The sequence below is a fragment of the Hemitrygon akajei genome, chromosome 18 (genome assembly GCF_048418815.1).
Source record: "Hemitrygon akajei chromosome 18, sHemAka1.3, whole genome shotgun sequence".
In the NCBI taxonomy this organism is placed as follows: Eukaryota; Metazoa; Chordata; class Chondrichthyes; order Myliobatiformes; family Dasyatidae; genus Hemitrygon; species Hemitrygon akajei.
Window position 1 is genome coordinate 38656963 of NC_133141.1, and position 15006 is coordinate 38671968.

The 15006-nt window shown below is 38.6% G+C and overlaps 1 long non-coding RNA gene across 2 annotated transcripts in view; it reads right to left on the reverse strand.

The window, feature by feature from the left end:
* LOC140741334 (uncharacterized) overlaps positions 1–15006 on the reverse strand; it is a 151686-nt gene that overhangs the window by 56524 nt on the left and 80156 nt on the right. Inside the window, exons 3-4 of one of the 2 annotated variants that reach the window (XR_012102049.1) lie at positions 14879–15002; positions 14369–14584 (exon numbers count right to left, since the gene is read on the reverse strand). The exons of the other annotated variant lie outside the window; for it this stretch is intronic. This is a non-coding gene — a long non-coding RNA (uncharacterized lncRNA). Of the gene's footprint in view, positions 1–14368; positions 14585–14878; positions 15003–15006 lie in introns of those variants that run through there. 2 annotated transcript variants of the gene reach the window in all.

Consider the following 15006-nt stretch of genomic DNA (forward strand, 5'->3'; position numbering starts at 1 on the left):
ACAGCATCCTGGTAAATCTCCTCTCTAAAGATTCCACATCTTTTTTGTAACGATGCAACCAGATCAAAACACAATACTCCTAGTATGACATAATCAGAGTTTTATAGAGCTGCAACATTACCTCATGACTCTTGAACTTAAATTCCATGCCTAATGAAGGCCAACACTCCATATGCCATCTTAACTACCCAATGACCTTGTGCAACAACTCTAAGGGATGTATGGACGTTGATCCCAAGATCCTTCTATTCTTTTTGTTTAGACATAATCAAAACATTTTATTTATGCAGGGTCGCATAGGCCATAGCAATCTCAATTAAAAATGTCAGTTTGTAAAGGTTAAATGTTGTAATAGATGGGCAGTGTGTTAAAGCAAAACCCAAATCACTCATTCAAAAATAGTTCCATAGACAAAAAAACCCCAAGTGGAGCAAAGAGTAATCAGCAAACAACATTCACCTCATAGGAAACTGTAAAAACACCAAGGTTCTGCTGAAATATTATATGTAGTGAAGGTCCTAATTAAAAGGCACACCACAAAAGTAATAACTACTGCAAAAGTACCCGAGTAACATGTGAATTAATATAGTTTTAGGAAATTCAGAAAGGAATGTGTGGCCTAAAGATTAGCAAGGTAGAAATGGGTTTCAATTCATGGAGTATTAACATTTATGAAGAGAAAAAGGGAGCTCTTTCTTTGGTACAGACTTCACTTGAAGCATGCTGAGACCAGTAAACAAGCAAGCTGAAGAAAAAGGCAATGTAGTAGTGAAGGTCAGCAAAATGGACAATGCTAACCAAACCTGTCAAAAAGGGACACAAAGCACATAAACGTAATAGTATACTTTCAATTAGAGTCAAATTAGAGTAAAATATTAAAAAGTCAAAATTAAAGACACTGTATCTGAAAGCATACAGCATAAGATTTATTTATTTATTTTATCTAGCGATACAGCCCTTCTGGCCCAATGAGTCGTGCCACCCAGTAACCCATATATTTAACACTAGCCTAATCACAAGACAATTTACAATGACCAACTAACCCACTAACCAGTATGTCTTTACGCTGGAAGGAAACCGGAGTACCCTGATGAAGCCCATGCGATCACAGGAAGAATGTACAAACTCATTACAGGAGACATTGGAGTTGAACACAGAACTCCCATGCCCCATGCTGTAATAGTATTGCACGAACCACTATGCTACCAATGATGCCACATAAATTATATGGATAAATCAATAACACACTTTAAAAGGAGGTAGACATGATTTAATTGCCATTACTGAAATGCAAGGCAAAATGAGATTAATTTGGCATCACCATCAGCGCAGACATCATGGGATGAAAGGCCTGTTCTTCTGCTGTACTGTACTGTCAGGAATAGAATACGACCACAAGATCATAAGACAGGATTAGGCCATTTACTACCCTTCTCAACCTCTTTCTCCTGCCTTTCCCCCATAACCTTTGAAGCTGCAACTGATCAAGAACCTATCAACCTCTATTTTAAATATACCCGATGACTTGGCCTCCACAGTTGTCTGTGGCAATGAATTCCACAGATTCTCCCTCATCTCTGTTCTAAAGGGACATCCTTCTATTCTGAGCCTGTGCCTTCTGGTTCTAGACTCAACCACTATAGAAAACATCCTCTCTACATCCACTCTATCTAGGCCGTTCAATATTCAATGGGTTTCAATGAGTTTCTCCCCACCACCACCATTCTTCTGAACTCCAGCAAGTACAGAGCCAGAGGCATCAAACACTCTTCATACATTAACACCTCTATTCCTGGAATCATTCTCGCAAAAACCCTTCCGACTCTCTCCAAAGCCAGCACATCTTTTCTTAGATAAGGATGCCTCATCCTTGCTCTTATAATCTAGTCCTCTTGAAATGAATGCTAACATTCCATTTGCCTTCCTTACCACTGACTCAGCCAATATTACAAGCCAAATCAAAGATGGTGATGAATCAGCATATAGGAAGGAGATTAAAAATCTAACTGAATGGTGATCTCAGAGCTAGGGTGCTGAATCAGAGGGACATTAGGACCACATGTGTCCTTTCTTTCAGAATCCTAGTTAACCCCTTCCGTACCAGATGCAACGATTCAGATCGATGGTTTTACTATACACCGTCAGGATAGATCTTATAGAGTCTCTAAAAAGCAGAGACTCATGATCAACTCTTCTTGGTGCACAAATATATCAGTGCTGTCCTAATTTTGCTTACCAGACCTGGAATATCTAGCAGTTAAGTGCCTTCCTTTTTACCTACCGCGGTAGATTTCTGGGATCATTTTGAAAGCAGTGTACATTCCACCTCAAGCCAATGTCAATCAGGCTTTAGATGATCTGAGCAATGGGATCAACATGCACAAAACAGCGTACCCTAACGTTTTGGGGGATTTTAACCAGGCCAGTCTGGAAAAAAAAAATCACTAAGCAATTACCATCAACAGATCACTTGCAATATCAAAGGAAACAACACACAGGACCATTGTTACACCACCATCATTCCACACCCTCACTTTGAGAAGTCTGATCACCTGGCTGTAATTCTACTCCCTGAGTATAGGCAGAGACTGAAGACTGTAGCACCAGTAGTGAGGATCAAGAAGGTATGGACAAGGGAAACACAGGAGTGCTTACATGACTGCTTTGAATCAGTGGACTGGACTGCATTCAAGGATTCATCTTTTAACCTGGATAAGTATGCTGCAGTTGTGCCGACTTCATTAAAATCTGTGTGGATGAGTGTGTGCCTACAAAGACTTACTGTACATTCCCAAACCAAAAGCCGTGGATGAGCCAGGAGGTATGCCGCCTGCTGAAAGCTAGATCTGTGACATTCAAGTCTGGCGATCCAGCCTGTACCAGAAAACCAGGTATGATTTTCGGAGGGCTATTTCAAGGGTGAAGAGACAATTTCAAATGAGGTTGAAGGCAACATCAGATGTACGACAACTCTGACAGGGTTTGAAATATATTACTTCCTACAAAGCAAAACCCAATAGCATGAATGGCTGCGATGCTTCACGACCAGATGAACTCAAAGCCTTCTATGCCCGCTTTGAAAGGGAGAATTTAAGTACAGCTGTGAAGATCCCTGCAGCACCTATAACCCTATGATCTCTGTCTCAGAAACCGATGAGAGGCTGTCTTTAAAGAGAGTGAACCCTCGCAAGACGGAAGATCCCGATGGAGTACCTGATAAGGCTCTAAAAACTTGTGCCAACCAACTGGCGGGAGTATTCAAATACATTTTCAACCTCTCATTGCTACGGGTGGAAGTTTCCACTTGCAAAAAGGCAACAATTATACCAGCGCCTGAGAAGAATAATGTGAGCTGCTTTAATGACTATTGCCCGGTAGCACTCACATCAACAGTGATGAAATGCTTTGAGAGGTTGGTCATGACTAGATTGAACTGCCTCAGCAAAGACCTGGATCCATTGCAATTTGCTTATTATCACAATAGGTCAACGGCAGATGCAATCTCAAAGGCTCTTCACACGACTTTAGACCACCTGGACAACACAAAAACCTCAGGGATGTGTGCTTAGCCCACTTCTCTACTCTCTCTATACCCATGACTGTGTGGTTAGGCATAGCTCAAATACCATCTATAAATTTGCTGACGATACAACCATTGTTGGTAGAATTTCAGATGGTGATGAGAGGGCGTAAAGGAGTGGTGACAAGAGGAGTGGCGTTGCAGCAACAATCTGGCACTCAACGTCAGTAAGACAAAAGAGCTGATTGTGTACTTCAGGAATGGTAAGATGAAGGAACACACACCAATCTTCAATGAGGGATCAGTAGTGGAGAGAGTGAGCAGTTTCAAGTTCCTGCGTGTCAAGATCTCTGAGGACCTAACCTGGTCCCAATATATTGATGCAATTATAAAGGCAGCAAGACAGCGACTATACTTCATTAGGAGTTTGAAGAGATTTTGCATGTCAACAAATACACTCAAAAACTTTTATAGATGTACCGTGGAGAGCATTCTGACAGGCTGCATCACTGTCTGGTATGGGGGGGGCTATTGCACAGGACCATAAGAAGCTGCAGAGGGTTGTAAATCTGGTCAGCTCCATCTTGGGTACTAGCCTATAAAGTACCCAGGACATCCTCAAGGAGCGGTGTCTCAGAAAGGCAGCGTCCATTATTAAGGACCTCTTGCACCCAGGGTACAGAAACCAGTATCAGCTTCTTCCCCTCTGCCATTTGATTCCTGAATGGATATTGAACCCTTAGACACTACCTCACTTTTTTAATATACATTATTTCTGGGTTTTTTTGCATGATTTTTATTCAATATATGTATACTGCAATTTATTTATTTATTTATTTGTTCTTCTATATTATGCATTGCATTCAACTGCTGCTGCTAAGTTAACAAACTTCACGACACGTGCCGGTGATAATAAACCTGATTCTGATTTCATCTGGTGGAATGCAGCAGGCCAGGCAGCATCTAAGGAAGAAGTACAGTTGACGTTTCGGGTCGAGAACTTTCGTCAGGACTAACAGAAAAAAGAGATAGTAAGAGATTTGAAAGTCGGAGGGGGAGACACGAAATGATAGGAAAAGACAGGAGGGGGAGGGATGAAACTAAGAGCTGGGAAGTTGATTGGCAAAAGGGATACAAGGCTGAAGAAGGTGGAGTATCATAGGATGGAAGGCCTTAGAAGAAAGGGGGAGGGGAGCACCAGAGGACTTCCTTCTACCAAAGTGCCTGACTGAACATTTCCTTACTGCTTTGGGAAAGTAACTGTTTTTGAGTCTGGTGGTCCTGGTGTGAATGCTTCAAAGCCTCCTCCCTGATGGGAGTGGAACAAACAGTCCATGAGCAGGGTGTGTGGGACCCTGGATGGCATTATTGGCCCTTTGCCGGCACCGTTCTGCATACATGTCCTTGATAGTGGGTAGGCTGGTGCCAGTGATGTGTTGGGCAGTTTTGACTACCCGGTTGTAAAGCCTTCCTGTCTGCTGCAGTGCAGTTTTTCATACCATACAGTGATGTAAGTTGTAGGATGTTCTCTACTGCACATCTGTAGAATGATGTGAGTATGGATGCGAAGTCTAGCTCTCTTCAGCCTCCTCAGAAAGTAGAGGCATTGGTGAGCTTTCTTGACTGTGCAGGATGTGTTCTGGGGCCATAAGAGGTTGTGTGTGATGTGCACTCTCAGGAGTTTGAGACTGCTCGCAGTTTCCACTGTTGTGTCACTAATGTAAAAGGAGTGTGAGAGGTTCAACAGATTTTTCAGGCAAGTTTCCCCTTAAAGAACCCAAATTGACTTTGGCCTATTTTATCATGTGCCTCCAAGTACCCCGAAAACTCATCCTTAGTGATGGACTCCAACATCTTCCCAATCACTGAAGTAAGGCTAACTGGTTTAGAATTTCCTTTCTTCTGCCTACCTCCATTCCTAAAGAGTCAAGTGACATTTGCAAATTCTTCAGTCCTCTGGAACCATTCCAGAATCTAGTGATTCTTGAAAGATAATTCTAATGTCTCCAAAATCTCTTCAGCTGCCTTTCAGAACCCCAGGGTGCAGTCCATCTGGTCTTTCAGCTTCCTAAGCACTTTCTCCTTAATAATAACAACTATACTCACTTCTGCCCCCTGACACTCGAGTTTCTGCCATACGGCTGGTGTCTTCCACAACATACAGTTCCCCATTACTACCTCTTCATCATACTACATCATTTTCCAGTGGTCTGATATCCAGAAAACATTCCAGAAAACTTAATTCTTAAAGGAGTCAGGCAAAATAGAAAATCTGAAGGGCTGTCTTTATTACAAAAAGGGCGATAAAGACACTAGAGAAAATTAATATTTGATCAAAGTATCAAGAAAAATATTAATATTGGAGAGGTAAAAAAGAATAAAGAAATGGAAAAGTGCAGATATCTTTATTGGAAGTTATCTATAGGCTTCCAAACAGTAGGATAATGTATGGTAAAATACTAATTAGTGAACTAGAGGTTCCTACAAACATAATGAAAGAATCCTGGGGGACCTTAATCCAAAAAGACATAGGGGAAACCAAATTAACAGTAATACTGTGGGGGACGAATTCATGAAGTCTAAACAATAGTTTTCTAGATAAGTATTTTGTGGAAACAAGGAACAGATCTTTTAGATCTAACTCTGCCTTAATATACAATACAAATTATATATCTGATTGCTAAGGGACCCTAATGGAACTGTGTTCATCAAAGGACAACATCTGAAAGGATAAAAGTGATTTGAATTTCAGTATCTTCGATTCAAACAAAGCACCTCATACATGAGGCATGAGTTAGCTCTGATAGATTAGGAAGCTACATTAAAAAGATATGACAACAAACATGCATTAAAACACTTAAACAGCTTACAAAATGTATTTCACTTTAAAGCAAAAAGTAGCAGGAGATGTAGTTCAGCTGGAGCTAACAAGTTTAAAAAAAAATTGAGAACAAAGAAAAAAGGCCAAATGCCACCAAAAGGACCAAAATTCCTTTAGATTTCAAAACTTAAGAATTCAAAGGAGGACCAAGACTTTGATAATGATACAGAAAGGAGAATGCAAGAGTAAAGTAATGTAAAACATAAAAACAGATGGTCAAAACTTTTGTAAATAAGTTAAAAGGAAAATAATGGCAAAAAATAACAGGAATCCTTTACAGACTGAATTTATGTTGAAAAATATGGAAGCAGCAAAGAAATTAGTCAAAAACTTTGAAGCCATCTTCATAGAAAATGACACACAAAACTTCTTGGAAATAATGAAGAAAAAACTTAAGAGTGTACAAGGATCTGAAAAAAATCATAATAGTAAAAATCTAGCTTTTTATGAAACAGAAAGTTCTTAAATTCCCCAGGTCTGATGAACTATATCCCAAGATTTTGTAAGAGATGGTTGTGAAGATAGCTGATGCACTACTGTCATACATTACAGACAGATTCCAAGAGATTAGAAGGCAACAAATGTAACCCCACTCTTTAAATAAAAGAGTGAAAATAGAAAGTTACAGTAGTGTAGCAGTTAGGATAACAATATACCCAGTGACCTGGGTTCAAATTCCACTGCTGTCTGTAAGAAGTTTGTACGTTCTCCCCACGACCGCGTGGGTTTCCTCCCACATTGCAAAGATGTACAAGATTAGTAGGTTAATTGGTCACAAGAGTGTAATTAGGTGGTGCTGACTCATTTGGCTGGAAGGGCCTGCAACTGTACTGTATCTCTAAATAAAATTAAATAATAAAATAAAAAGTATTAAGTTGTAACCAATTAGAAAATAATAATAGTACTGGGAAGAGTTAACAGGGATTCATGAAAGGGGAACTAAGTTTGAAAAATCGTCTACAACAAGCGATTTGTTGAAGTGCTCAGCAGGTCAAACAGCATCTCTGGGAGAAAGGTATTGCTGATGTTTCAGTAGTTGTTTGTTGCTCCATATTCCAGCATCTACAGTTTCTTCTGTCTCCACTGAAAGACTGTTTCAGTTTTGGGGTTTAAGAAACAGAATAGAGGAGGGTGACAGGGGAATGGAGCAACATACACACAAAATGCTTGAGGAACTCAGCAGGCCAGGCAGCATTTATGGAAAAGAGTACTGTCCATGTTTCAGACCAAAACATTGAAACGGCTGACCCTCCTGTCGAATAGTTTCGGCCCATAGATGCTGCCTGGCCTGCTGAGTTCCTCCAGCATTTTGTGTGTGTTGCTCGGATTTCCAGCATCTGCAGATTTTCTTTTGTTTGTGACAGGGGAATGGGGTATATTTGGACTTTCAAAAGATTTATAATAATGGTGTGCACTAGAAAGCAACGCACATGGAATTGGGGGACAACGCACCAGAGTTAGTTTTTTTAAAAAAAAAACATTTCCATAAGATGTATTTCAGACATTGTACATATATATCATATAATCATATATATCACAAAATCTCCACAAAGTCTTTATCTGGGGTATACACTTATAGAAAAGAGTGGAAAGAAAAAAACAAGCAAAAGGAAAGAACTATGTACAAGTAGGGAGAGATCTTTTTTCCCCACAACAGTTTCATTGATTTGTGAGAATAAAATTAGGCCTATGAGGCATTATGTAGTTAAACCATTTTTCCCAGTATGAATCAAATTGTTAGAGCTTATGATTAATAGATGCTGTTATCTTCTCCATTTTGTAAATGTCCATTGTAATTTCCATCCATGTATTTAAAGTTGGGCTCTCCTGTGATAACCATTTCCCAGTAAGAGTCTTTTTACCAGCCACCAACAGGATATTCATTAAATATTTATCTCTTTTCAACCATTCTTGAGGTATATATCAAAAATATATGGTCTTACTCTCCAAGGGTATTTCACATTTAAAGATGTCTTGTAGGGCATTGTGTATCCCCCTCCAATAGTTTTTGATAACAGGGCAGTCCCAAAAAATGATAATGATTTGCATTTTGATTTCCACAATTTCTCCAGCAAACAGGGAGGTTACTATCATAATGGGATTTCTGAGAGGGTGTAATAAAATACCTTATCAAGTTTTTCCATCCAAGCTCCCTCCATTTCTGTGAACTGGTACACTTCTATTGATATCTCCATATTATTGTCCATTCTTCCTCAGATATAATTATCCCTCCTTCCTTCTCCCATTTTGTTTTAATGTATGAAGTCAAATGTTTTTTAAGATTTGACAACCCCTTATACATGCTTGAAATGATTCTACTACCATTATCTGAATTATATGCTTTTCTAAAGAGCTCTATCAAGCATGTATTTGCTTTAGTTACATTTTTAAGCGTCTTATTAACATATTGTCGCATCTGTAAATACCGATAAAAATCCTGTTTTTCGAATAAGTGTTTCTCTTTAAGCATTTCAAAACTGAACAGTGTTCCTTCTTTCATTATGTTGCAAAGAACTGTTATTCCTTTAGCTGTCCAGTCCTTAAATCTAGCATCCAATTTATTTGGTGTAAAATCCGAATCATATGCACATCATTTAAGAATTGCAATATCTCCCTCTAGATTATATTCTTTTATAGTAGTTTTCCAGATTTTAAGAGTCAATTTCACTCATGGGTTATCAATAGTATTTATGTACCTTTGCAGGTTGTTATCAGCCAAAATTGCTTGTATGGGGATGGGAAGTACCCACTCCTCAATGTTTTACCATTGAGCGTCGTATGATGGGTTGCACCAACATATCACAGCTCTCAACTGTGCTGCAAAATAATAATCTCTAAGAGAAGGTAAGCCCCATCCCCCTTTTCCTTTGCTAATTGCAAAGTTTTGAGACAAACTCTAGGCCTTTTACCCTGCCAAATATACCTTGATAGCATCACGTTCCATTCATTGAATTGATTTTGATTAATCTCTATTGGCAGGGTCTGAAAGAGATATAACAGTCTGGGTAGTATATTCATTTTAATAGACTCAATCCTTGAACTGAGACTGAAAAAAGGAATCAGGTTCCATCTTGCCACATCTTCCTTAATTTTTTTATATAAAGGCTGATAATTACATTCTGATAATTTTGCCAAATCTTTTGGCATAATGATGCCCAAATATTTGAAAGACTCTGTGTTTCATGCCCAGGGATAACTACTTTCAATTTCTCTTAGTGGGCTATAGTAATATGAAAGTAATTGGGTTTTATCTATGTTGATCTTGTATCCTGATAATTGACCATGTAGATTGCATCAATTTAGGTAAAGAGTATGTTGGTTGCCCTAGATAGATCAAAATGTCATCTGCATAACAAGCCAATTTATGCTCTGTCCCTTTAATAGTAATTCCCCTGATATCTTCATTTTGTCTGATGTATTGAGCTAATGGTTGCAGATATAACGCGAGGAGTAGTGGTGACCATGCACAACCCTGTCTCGTGCCCCTTTCTAGGGTAAGACTATTTGATAAATATCCATTGATTTTAATCCTAGCAGTAGGATTGTCATATAGTGTCTGTATAGTTTTAATAATTGTGTCTTGGAAACCAAATCTATGTAAAACTCTGTAAAGAAAATTCCAATTAACCGAATCAAATTCTTTTTCACCGTCCACGCTTATCACTACTGCTTCAATTTTATTTTTTTGTATATGATCCATAATGTGAAGTGTCCTTTGTATATTGTTTTGTGTCTGGCGTTGTCGTATAAAACCTGTCTGATCGTTATGTATCAGTATGGGTAGAAACTCCTCTAATCGTTTGGCCATGATGGAGGTAAATAATCTATAATCTACATTAAGAACGGATATTAGTCTAAATGACCCGCATTCCATTTTATCCTTGCCTTCTTTCGGTATAGCTGAGATTATCGCTTCCTTCCAACTGGGTGGCATTTGTGCCTTTTTTTAGAGCCCAGTTCAGTGTGGGGAGTAAAACAGGAATTAACTCATTTTTAAATTCTTTGTACCACTCTGCCGTATACCCATCTGATCCTGGTGACTTGCTTAATTTAAGCCTACTAATTGCAGCTTTTAATTCAACTTCAGTTATGTCAGCAGTCATCGTTCTATTTTGTTCTTCGCTTAAAGTGGGTAACTCTAGAGAATTCAAGAAGGTGTCAGTTTGGGTTTTGCTTCCCCTGGAACTTTGGAATATAGAGTTTTGTAAAACACTTCAAAAGCTTCTTGAATTTCACTTAGCTTATTTTTTTATCATTTTTGTTCTTGGGTCCCTAATTCTATGAATTGTATTTTCTGCTATCTTTTTTTTCCAGTTTCCACGCCAGTATTTTCATAGATTTCGATCCACTTTCATAATGTCTCTGTTTCAGAAATATTAAGTTTTTCCTGATTTGCGTAGCCAAATTATTTATTTCATTCCTAATTCTTTTCATTTCCCCTAATGTATCCTGTACCAAATTCAATTTGTGTTTTTTCTCTAGTTCCTTCAGCCTATTTTGTAATTCCTCTAATGTTTTATTCCTTTTTTTTCTTATATGAAGATATCGCTATAATTTTCCCTCTTAAGACCATCTTCAGAGTATCCCATAAAATGGGAGGCGACACCTCTTTATTATCATTAAATTCTAAGTAGAGACCAATTTCTTTTTTAATTTGTTCCTTAAAGTACGGATCATTGAGTGGACTTGAATTTAGTTTCCAAATAGTATTCTTTGGTTGTAGGTCAAAATCAACAGATAAATATATAGGTGCATGGTCACTTACATCTATTGTCCCAATTCCACAGGTGTTTATTTTGTCTTTGTCTTTTCCAAATGTTATGAAATAGTCTTTTCTTGTATATACAGAATGGGGAGCAGAATAATGAGTGTAATCCCTTCTGTCAGGGAAAAGGTCCCTCCATATATCAATTAAACCAACATCCTCAAAAAGTGTATTAACTTTCTTATGTAAGGATTTTGTTTCATAGGTTTTTCTATTGGAGATCTAAGTTTGGTTGTAATTGTAAATTTAAGTCTCCCCCATATATCAGGAGACCTCTGTTTCCGTTACCATAATATCAGCAATTTTCTTGAAGAAACCAATATCACTTCCCGGAGGTGCGTATATATTCAATAGAGTAACTGAATTGCCGTCTATATTCCCCCTTACCAGAATATATCTGCCCTCTTTATCTCCCATTTCGAATACTTTTTCAAAAGTTAGCTTACTTGAGATAAGAATAGCAACTCCTCTCCTATGTCCTAATTTATATGAAGAGAAAAAACAGATTAGTGAAGCCCATTCTCTTTAGTTTTTTATGCTCATTATCACTTAAATGAGTTTCCTGTAAATATACTACATTGGCTTGTTCTTTTTTCATTTTGGATAAAATTCTCTTACGTTTGATTGGATTTAATAGCCTTCTGTATTTATCTGTCAATGTATCATTGAAATTAGAATAAAACTTAATCGATCTACTCCCTGAACAAATAAGAACCAAGAAACGCAAATAATAACAAAAATGGCAACGAATGTGTGATTCCAAGGCTGAGGTCTCTAGTAACTGACCCTGCGTTGAGCTAGAGGAAATGTCTAGCTGTGGGGGATAACCCCTCCTACTTGTGAGTTGAGGGCCCCCATTGCAGTATTCATAAAAGTCAGTGAACAAATCCTTACACAGAAAATATTTCCGTGTACTCCGCCTATATATACACATATATGCACACACACAAATATATATATATATATATATATATATATATATACACACACACACACATACATATATATATATATATTCTCATTTTGGTGGGGAAAAAGGAGTAAGTGAGCGAATAAAGAATATAAAATCCACATTATAATAAGTATTTCTCGAGATAGGTATATCACCGTGTATTTTTGCTTCCGTTTAGCTTCTCAACATTTTTAAAGTTAGCCAAACCTTATGGCTCTTCTGAAGAGGATGAGGACTGTCTTTGGGAAACTCCTGGTCTCCTCCTGATATATTTCTCTCGGCTGTCTCCTGCCTTCTCGTTTCTCGCACTATTTCCCAAGCGGAGCGGGATAATTCCTCAGCCAGGCTTTCCTTCGTTTTGGTCATGCTGACGGGCAACCCTCCGGCCTTCATGTCTGTAGACGCCTCTTCCACTGTCTGGTACAACCGCGTCCCGTTGTCATATAACACTCGAAGTTTAGCAGGGTATGGAGTTTGAAATCTAATCTTATTTTGCTTTAGTACTCGCTTTACTTCGGAGTATTATTTGCGTTTCTGGAGGACCGCGGGGGGGGGGAATCTTGGTCGAAATATATTAATTTATCCTCTAAAAACACTCTCTTCTTACTCCAAGCCCTTCGTAGAATCTCCGCCTTGGTGCTGTACCAAAGGAATTTAATTATTATTGAGCGTGGCTTTCTATCCTGGGTAGGTTTTGGGACTAACGCGCGGTGGGCTCTTTCAACTTCCAGCTCCATAGCCGGGGGAAGATCCAGCGTGTCCCGCAGTAACTTTTCGACAAATTCCGTCATAGACGAGCCCTCCGCTCCTTCGGGAACGTTGTAGATTCTGATATTTTTCTGCCGTGATCTTCCCGCCAGGTCAAGCAGTTTACCTTCTTGGTGATTTAATATTTTTATCGTCTTACTCAGTATCCGTTCCACGTTTTGAACGCGATCTTTCACCTTCTCAATTCGAGTCTCTGCCACCGCTATTTTTTGATTGACGCTGGCGAGCTCTGACTTAATATCACGGAGCTGCTGCTTTATATCTTTCTGGACCTCCATTATTTCTTTCAGGATTTCGATCACATTCGCCGCTTCGCCTGAACGAGGCCCAGTGTCCACCTCACTAGCACGCGGTCGGGTAGGAGAGCCGCCCGCTGCACTCCTTTCGGCCGCAGGCTCCGCAGCGTCGCTTTTTTTATTTCCATTCCTTTTCCCCATTATTGCCCCTCTTTTCAGTTCAAATATTTTTCGAAAAATATTATTATTTGATGGGTTAACAGGGCTTAATACGCGTTTTTCCAGAGCAGCTCGTGACTTAAGCTGCCATTCTCGACGATGACGTCACCGGAACCCCAGAGTTAGTTATTAATGAACAGAGAACAGTGGATGGCTCACCTTGCGTTTGAAGGCTGTGACTTGGAGACTGGTGCTGTTCTGATTTATAATCAATGATTTGAATGAGACCAAGCATAATTTATCTAAGATTACTGATACAGACTAAGGCAGCAGAGTTAGTTGTGAGGATAGTGTAGACAGGTTTCAAGGGGCATAAACTGGGTGAATGTGCAAGGGCCTGGTAGATGGAACATAATGTGGAAAAATATGGTAGCAGAAATAGAAAAACAAACAAGCAGAGGCTTTTAAAAAAATATATAACCAGCAAGAGACTGGAAAGGTCTGTGTTCAAAAGAACTTGGATGTCCTTGTACATGGTTCATATGCACAGCAATTAGGAAAGAAAACAGTACATTTGCCCAGGAGAATTTGAGTGAAGTCCACCTATTGCTATTTAGGACCCTGTTATCTCCCTACCGAATAAAGGAAATACTTGTGATTGGGAGAATATTCTCCAGATTAACTCCTGGGATGTGAGAAGATGACTGAGGAGGGGAGAACAGACTGGGCAAGAATCCTGTGATAACTTACCTATTTGGAATATTGTAACGGGTTCTTTTACATTAATTTGATAGAAAATATGGGCCTCACCTGAAAGGAGACACATCCAACAATGAAGCACTCCCTCTGAAATGCCAGCCCTGGACTTATGCGTTCAGATATCTGGAGTGGAATCATAGGCTTCAGACTCTGACAATGAAGTAAAATCAGTTACCCAGCCAAAGTGAAAAATCAAACCTGAAACCTTTGTTTACATCGGTATTCTATTCCACATGAGAGTATTTCTGCTTGAAACTACAAATAATTATATTTTTCGGCAAATACAAAGTTTGCAATATTATAACAAGGGAAATTCATATGTTCAGTCATTCTTGCTCTTTGAAAACTCATTCATTTTCAAGTTCATGCCAATTCCATTTCCCACTCAGTCTGTGTTGTTGAGGTGCAGACTTGTACAATAATATTTCTGTCAATGGATTAATTTTTCCCCAAATGTCATATCCGTTATTGCTTTCAATGATTCACCAATAGTGGATACACTGGTCTTTTACCTGATCTTCAGTTTGGAAGCTGAGTTGTGCAACTGGAAATAAACATAGATTTCTTTTTAAATAAACTTACATCTATCTTTCATTAACTCTAAATTCAGACATTTTTGTAACCAGCAAAGAAGCCTACAGTTTTCATTAATTTTGGAGCAGCATCTTAGATAACAAGACCACCCAGCCTTTTAACCATATGCAAGAGAGGAATACATTCATGAAAATAAGTTACATGTAATAACATCATCTTATCATCAAAATCAATATCCTGTTAATCAAAAAGCCCCTTTACTTTACTTTTAACATTTTAATTCTAAAAAGCAATATTTTCTTACAAAAGTAGTTAGCCAATATTGAAGGGCCTCAGCTCAAAACATTAACTGTTTATTCCTCTCCGTAGATGCTGTCTGACTTGCTGAGTTCCTCCAGCAATTTTGTGTGTGTTGTTCCAAAAGCAACCTTT